The sequence below is a fragment of the Aegilops tauschii genome, chromosome 6 (genome assembly GCF_002575655.3).
Source record: "Aegilops tauschii subsp. strangulata cultivar AL8/78 chromosome 6, Aet v6.0, whole genome shotgun sequence".
In the NCBI taxonomy this organism is placed as follows: Eukaryota; Viridiplantae; Streptophyta; class Magnoliopsida; order Poales; family Poaceae; genus Aegilops; species Aegilops tauschii.
This window is the reverse complement of record NC_053040.3, coordinates 472,519,938-472,528,628: the sequence shown is the minus strand read 5'-3', so window position 1 is coordinate 472,528,628 and position 8,691 is coordinate 472,519,938.

Below are 8,691 nucleotides of genomic sequence, written 5' to 3'. Positions count from 1 at the left end.
GCAACGTGGGGCCCACGAGGGTGGAGGGCGTGCCTGGGGGGGGGTAGGCGCGCCCCCTACCTGTGGCCTCCTGGAAGATTCTCTTACGTAGGGTCCAAGTCTCCTGGATCATGTTCGTTCCAAAAATCACGCTCCCGAAGGTTTCATTCCGTTTGGACTCCGTTTGATATTCTTTTTCTGCGAAACTCTGAAATAGGCAAAAAAAACAGCAATTCTGGGCTGGGCCTCCGGTTAATAGGTTAGTCCCAAAAATAATATAAAAGTGAATAATAAAGCCCAATAATGTCCAAAACAGAAGATAATATACCATGGAGCAATCAAAAATTATAGATACGTTTGAGACGTATCACCTTTAGGTGCCCCCTTCCCCACATATATAAAGGAGAGAGGGAGGAGGAGGCCGGCCAGGAGGAGGCGCGCCCAAGGGGGCGGAGTCCTACTCAAAGTAGGATTCGCCCCCCCCCCCCCTTCCTTCTTCCGGAGAAGGGGGAAGGAGAGGGAGGAGAGAAGGAAAGGGGGAGCCGGCCCCCTAGCCCTAGTCCAATTTGGTTTGGGCTAGGGGGGGTGCGCACCACACCTTGGCCTGGCTCCTCCCTTCCACCATTAGGCCCATGAGGCCCCAATGACCCCACTGGGGGTTCCGGTAACCCCCCGGTACTCCGGAAAATACCTGATACACTTCGGAACCATTCCCGTGTCCGAATATAACCTTCCAATATATCAATCTTTATGTCTCGACCATTTCGAGACTCCTCGTCATGTCCGTGACCTCATCCGGAACTCCGAACAACCTTCGGTACATCAAATCACATAAACTCATAATACCAATCGTCATCGAAAGTTAAGCGTGCGGACCCTACGGGTTCGAGAACTATGTAGACATGACCGAGACACATCTCCGGTCAATAACCAATAGCGGAACCTGGATGCTCATATTGGCTCCTACATATTCTATGAAGACCTTTATCGGTTAAACCGCATAACAACATACATTGTTCCCTTTTTCATCGGTATGTTACTTGCCCGAGATTCGATCGTCGATATCATCATACCTAGTTCAATCTCGTTACTGGCAAGTCTCTTTACTCGTTCCGTAATGCATCATCCCGCAACTAACCCATTAGTCACATTGCTTGCAAGGCTCATAATGATGTGCATTACCGAGAGGGCCCAGAGATACCTCTCCGATACACGGAGTGACAAATCCTAATCTCGATCCATGCCGACCCAACAAACACCTTTGGAGACACCTGTAGAGCATCTTTATAACCACCCAGTTACGTTGTGACGTTTGATAGCACACAAGGTGTTCCTCCGGTATTCTGGAGTTGCATAATCGTCAGAGGAACATGTATAAGTCATGAAGAAAGCAATAGCAATAAAACTAAACGATCATTATGCCAAGCTAACGGATGGGTCTTGTCCATCACATCATTCTCTAATGATGTGATCATGTTCATCAAATGACAACACATGTCTATGGTCAGGAAACATAACCATCTTTGACAAACAAGCTACTCAAGTAGATGCATACTAGGGACACTCTGTTTTTGTCTATGTATTCACACACGTACTAAGTGTCCGGTTAATACAACTAGTCATCAACCCGTGCAGCTGCACGGCTAGCGACCTGAGTCCAAAAACATGGTGTTTAATATACTTTGGAATAAGCATAAACATCGAATATCAGCCATTATTTCAAATTATAAGTGTACTTTTCAAAATCACGGTCACATTGTTTAGCCTTTCAATCAATGCACGACCATAATTAGTGGCAATGTATTAATTTGATGTATATCGAGTTCAAAATGGGAAATTAATGTCTAAGTCATGGTAGTAATTCGAAAAATATCAAAAACAATCTATGTTGGAAAAATTATTGGCAAAAATGTTACATGATTGAAAAATAGAAAGATAAAAATGATTAATATTTAGGTAAAATGACAAATTTTTTGCAACTATAAATTTTGTCTCAGTTACCTTTATCAATTCAAGATAATTGGAATTGGGTTTTGTTGATCTGTAATTAAAAATATAGTTATACCCTTTCGGTATAGTTTAAGTGGATACCCTTATCCATGGGCACGAAGTATTATAAATGGTTGCTGAGTGTACACTCCTTGATCAATATAGAAAGTCGTATCCATTAGTAAATGATGAGAAGTGTTGATTCTTTATTGACCAAGAATTACATGGTTATAGAACTTTAAAATTATGTGGATATTAGTCTTCGACACGTGCAAATGGATGTTAGACATTTGCATACCTAAAATTGCTCGCTATCATTTACTCTCTTTTTAAAGCTGCAACTTGGTAGACTTAGAAATAGCATTTTCTCACTCACCGAGAAAGAAATTAAATTATTATATTGCAGTACGGGTTAAGAATACAATGTGATTATATATGCTATTCAAAAAAACTAATACAACAGGGTTTCTTTAGGTCATTATCGAAGCTAGGAAATATTTTTTCATTATATAGGTCATAATTAAAGTTAGAAAATATCCAATCTTAAGTATTCGTATTTAAAAAAATTATTTTCCATATTTTGCATCGCTTGTCTCAAATTGCGTTCTACCTTAAATGATGACTCTTAGAGGTTATAACTAAAGAATTGGGGAAATATAAACCATGAAACTTTTTTGTGGGGTATATCGTGAAGCTAATACCCATAAAATAGAAGCATTGAAGTAGGTTAAAGAACTACGCATAACTTCAATATTTATGGTTTTTTGATTTTTGGCTCAAATCACAGACTTTTACGGAACCTCACCGCATCCAGATGAGAAGAAGTTGGCGACCAAGGGAGACAACAGAAAGTAGTATTTTTTTCTTCAGGGTGTATCCAAAACTATTTTTTATTATCCATATTAAAAAATTGCGGGGTAGTATGATTTAACTCTATTTTTCTGCAAGGAATTAACTCCATTGTTTGTGGGAGAAAAACTAAACTCTTATGTATCAAATATCAGCGCATGCATTCTGTATTATGACCGAATCTTGTACACATATGCATGCATATTCCCTATGTATAGATCGTTAGTAAGTCTCCTTGCTAAGTAGTACGTCAGGCACATTAAAAAATTAGTGCATCGGGTCAATCCGATGTATTCATGCAAACATGTTAATATGGGGGTATTTTTAAATTAATTTTCCTTGGTGGCTGGCCGTAATGTGTGTAGGATAGTTTCTTTTTTTCTTTTGACTTGTGCATGTACACATTCTGTAGCGTAACCTCATAGGGCTGTCACGTAAAATGTCTAGATTTGTTTTAATCCTACTCATAATAAACAATCACACTATTATTGTTCTTTCTCCAGAATAAACATGAAGCCTCGTATGGTACTTCCAATTAGTAAATATAAGATTCTAGCATGAATAATAAACATTTATCATGATATAAGGAAATAAATAATAACTTTATTAGTGCCTCTAGGGCATATTTCCTTCAATGTTGTGATGTGATATGGTCAAGACATGATGTGATATAAGTTTTTGTATGAGATGATCATGTTTTGTAAAAGTTATCGGCAACTCGCAAGAGCCTTATGGTTGTCGCTTTATTGTATGAAGTGCAAACGCCATGTAATTGCTTTACTTTATCACTATGCGTTAGCGATAGTTGTAGAAGCAATAGTTGGCGAGACGACCACGACGCTACGATGGAGATCAAGGTGTCAGGTCGGTGATGATGGATATCATGACGGTGCTTTGGAGATGGAGATCAAAGGCACATGGTGATGATGGCCATATCATGTCACATATTTTGATTGCATGTGATGTTTATCTTTTATGCATCTTATTTTGCTTAGTATGGTGGTTGCACTATAAGATGATCCCTTACTAAAATTTCAAGCTATAAGTGTTCTCCCTGAGTATGCACCGTTGCGACAGTTCGTCGTGCCGAGACACCACGTGATGATCGGGTGTTATAAGCTCTACGTTCACATACAACGGGTGCAAGACAGTTTTGCACATGTGGAATACTCAGGTTAAACTTGACGAGCCTAGCATATACAGACATGACCTCGGAACACTGGAGACCGAAAGGTCGAGCGTGAATCATATAGTAGATATGATCAACATAAGATGTTCACCATTGAAAACTACTCCATCTCACGTGATGATCGGACATGGTTTAGTTGATTTGGATCACGTGATCATTTAGATGACTCAAGGGATGTCTATCTAAGTGGGAGTTCTTAATTAATATGATTAATTGAACTTAATTTATCATGAACTTAGTCCCCATAGTATTTGCATATCTATGTTGTAGATCAATAGCTCGCGATATAGCTCATATTATTTTTTTGATATGTTCCTAGAGAAAAGTTGAAATATGATAGTAGCAATGATGCGGACTGGGTCCGTGATCTAAGGATTATCCTCGTTGTTGCACAGAAGAATTATGTCCTTGATGCACCGCTAGGTGATGGACCTATTGCAGGAGCTGATGAAGACGTTATAAACGTTTAACAAGCTCGGTATGATGCCTACTCGATAGTTTAGTGCACCATGCTTTACGGCTTAGAACCGGGACTTCAAAAACGTTTTGAACACCACAGAGCATATGAGATGTTCCAAGAGTTGAAATTGGTATTTCAGACTCATGCCCATGCCGAGAGGTATGAGACCTCTAACAAGTACTTTGCCTACAAGATGGAGGAGAATGGCTGAGCCAGTGAGCATGTACCCAGAATGTCTGGGTAGCACAATCACTTGAATCAAGTGGGAGTTAATCTTCCAGATAAGATAGTGACTGACAGAGTTCTCTAGTCACTATCACCAAGCTACTAGAACTTCGTGATGAACTATAATATGCAAGGGGATGACGAAAACGATTCCCGAGCTCTTCGCGATGCTGAAATCGACGAAGGTAGAAATCAAGAAAGAGCATCAAGTGTTGGTGGTTGACAAGACCACTAGTTTCAAGTAAAAGGACAAGGGAAAGAAAAGGGAACTTCAAAAAGAATGGCAAGCAAGTTGCCTCTCCTGTGAAGAAGCCCAAAGCTGGACCCAAGCCTGAAACTGAGTGCTTATGCTGCAAAGGAAATGGTCACTGGAAGTGGAACTGCCCCAAACATTTGGCGGATAAGAAGGATGGCAAAGTGAACAAAGGTATATTTGATATGCAGATTATTGTGTACCTTACTAGTGTTCGTAGTAGCCCCTGGGTATTTGATACTAGTTCAGTTGCTAAGATTAGTAACTCGAAACAGGAGTTACAGAATGAACATAGACTAGTTAAGGGCAAGGTGACGATGTGTGTTGGAAGTGATTCCAAGGTAGATAAGATCACCATCGCGCACTCCCTCTACCTTCGGGATTAGTGTTGAACCTAAATAAATGTTATTTGGTGTTTGCGTTTTGCATGAATATGATTGGATCATGTTTATTGCAATACGGTTATTCATTTAAGTCAGAGAATAATTGTTGTTCTGTTTAAATGAATAAAACCTTCTATGGTCATACACCCAATGTAAATGGTTTATTGAATCTCGGTCGTAGTGATACATATATTCATTTAAATCAGAGAATAATGGTTGTTCTATTTATATGAGTAATATCTTTTATGGTCATGCACCCTTGATGAGTGGTCTATTTTTGTTGAATCTCGATAGTAGTGATACACATATTCATAGTATTGAAGCCAAAAGATATAAGTTCAGTAATGATAGTGGAACATACTTGTAGCACTGCCGTTTAGGTCATATTGGTGTTAAACACATGAAGAAACTCCATGCAGATGGACTTTTGCAATCACTTGATTATGAATCATTTGATACTTCTGAACCGTGCCACATGGGCAAGATGACTAAAAACTCCGTTCTTTGGAACAATGGAGCGAGCTAATGACTTATTGGATATAATACATACCGATGTAAGCGGTCCGATGAGTGTTGAAGCACTGGTACCTCTTGAGCATGCGTTGGTTTTCCCTTGAAGAGGAAAGGGTGATGCAGCAAAGTAGCGTAAGTACTTCCCTTAGTTTTTGAGAACCAAGGTATCAATCCAGTAGGAGACTACACGCAAATCCCTAGTAATCCCACAAACAATTAAGAACCTTGCGACCAACGCAATAAAGGGGTTGTCAATCCCTTCACGGCCACTTGCAAAAGTGAGATCTGATAAAGATAATAATATAAATATTTTTGGTATTTTTGTTGTATAGATTGAGAAGTAAAGATTGCAAAATAAACAGTGACAGAAATAGCTAGTTGACGGGAAATTAATATGATGGAAAATAGACCCGGGGGCCATAGGTTTCACTAGTGGCTTCTCTCAAGATAGCATATTTTACGGTGGGTGAAAACATTACTGTCGAGCAATTGATAGAAAAGCGCATAGTTATGAGAATATCTAGGCATGATCATGTATATAGGCATCACATCCGCGACAAGTAGACCGAAACGATTCTGCATCTACTACTATTACTCCACACATCGACCGCTATCCAGCATGCATCTAGAGTATTAAGTTCATAAGAACAGAGTAACGCATTAGGCAAGATGACATGATGTAGAGGGATAAACTCAAGCAATATGACATAACATCTTTTTATCCTCGATGGCAACAATACAATTTGTGCCTTGCTGCCCCTGCTGTCACTGAGAAAGGACACTGCAAGATTGAACCCAAAGCTAAGCACTTCTCCCATTGCAAGAAAGATCAATCTAGTAGGCCAAACTAAACCGATAATTCGAAGAGACTTGCAAAGATATCAAATCATGCATAGAAGAATTCAGAGAAGAATCAAATATTGTTCATCGATAATCTTGATCATAAACCCACAATTCATCGGATCTCGACAAACACACCGCAAAAAGTATTACATCGAATAGATCTCCAAGAACATCGAGGAGAACTTTGTATTGAGAATCAAAGAGAGAGAAGAAGCCATCTAGCTAATAACTATGGACCCGAAGGTCTGTGGTAAACTACTCACGCATCATAGGAGAGGCCATGGTGTTGATGTAGAAGCCCTCCGTGATCGATTCGGAGCGCCGGAAAAGGCCCCAAGATGGGATCTCACGGGTACAGAAGGTTGCGGTGGTGGAAAAGTGGTTTCGTGGCTCTCCTGGATGTTTTCAGGGTATAAGAGTATATATATAGGCGAAGAAAGTAGGTTGGTGGAGCTACGAGGGGCCCACGAGGGTGGGGGTGCGCCCTCCTACCTCGTGGCTGCCTCGTGGCTTCTTTGACGTCCACTCCAAGTCTCCTGGATTGCATTTGTTCCAAAAACGACCCTCGCGTAGGTTTCATTCCATTTGGATTCCGTTTGATATTCCTTTTCTGCGAAACACTGAAATAGGCAAAAAAAACAACAATTTGCACTGGGCCTTCGGTTAATAGGTTAGTCCCAAAAATAATATAAAAAGATATATTGAAGCGCATTAAACATCCAAAACAGATAATATAATAGCATGGAACAATAACAAATTATAGATACGTTGGAGACGTATCAAGCATCCCCAAGCTTAATTCCTGCTCGTCCTCGAGTAGGTAAATAATAAAAACAGAATTTTTGATGTGGAATGCTACCTAACATAATTTTCAATGTAATTTTCTTTATTGTGGCATGAATGTTCAGATCCATAAGATTCAAGATAAAAGTTTAATATTGACATAAAAATAATAATACTTCAAGCATACTAATAAAGTAATCATGTCTTGTCAAAATAACATCGCCAAAGAAAGTTATCCCTATAAAATCATATAGTCTGGCTATGCTCTATCTTCACCACACAAAATATTTAAATCATGCACAACCCCGATGACAAGGCAAGCAATTGTTTCATACTTTTTTGTTTCTCAAACTTTTTCAACTTTCACGCAATACATGAGCGTGAGCCATGGACATAGCACAATATGTGGAATAGAATGGTGGTTGTGGATAAGACAAAAAGGAGAAGATAGTCTCACATCAACTAGGCGTAGCAACGGGCTATGGAGATGCCCATCAATAGATATCAATGTGAGTGAGTAGGGATTGCCATGCAACGGATGCACTAGAGCTATAAGTGTATGAAAGCTCAACAAGAAACTAAGTGGGTGTGCATCCAACTTGGTTGCTCACGAAGACCTCGGGCAATTTGAGGAAGCCCATCATTGGAATATACAAGCCAAGTTCTATAATGAAAAAAATTCCCACTAGTATATGAAAATGATACCATAGGAGACTCTCTATCATGAAGATCATGGTGCTACTTTGAAGCACAAGTGTGGTAAAAGGATAGTAGCATTGTCCCTTCTCTCTTTTTCTCTCATTTTTTTGATTTTTTTGGTGGGCTTCTTAGGCATCTTTTTATTTTTTCGTCCGGAGTCTCGTCCCGACTTGTGGGGGAATCATAGTCTCCATCATCCTTTCCTCACATGGGACAATGCTCTAATAATGAAGATCATCACAATTTTATTTATTTACAACTCAGGAATTACAACTCAATACTTAGAACAAATATGACTCTATGTGAATGCCTCCGGCGGTGTACCGAGATATGCAATGACTCAAGAGCGACATGTATGAATGATGAACGGTGGCCTTGCCACGAATACAATGTCAACTACATGATTATGCTAAGCACTATGACAATAATGGAGCGTGTCATAATAAACGGAACGGTGAAAAGTTGCATGGCAATATATCTCGGAATGGCTATGGAAATGCCATAATAGGTAGGTATGGTGGCTGTT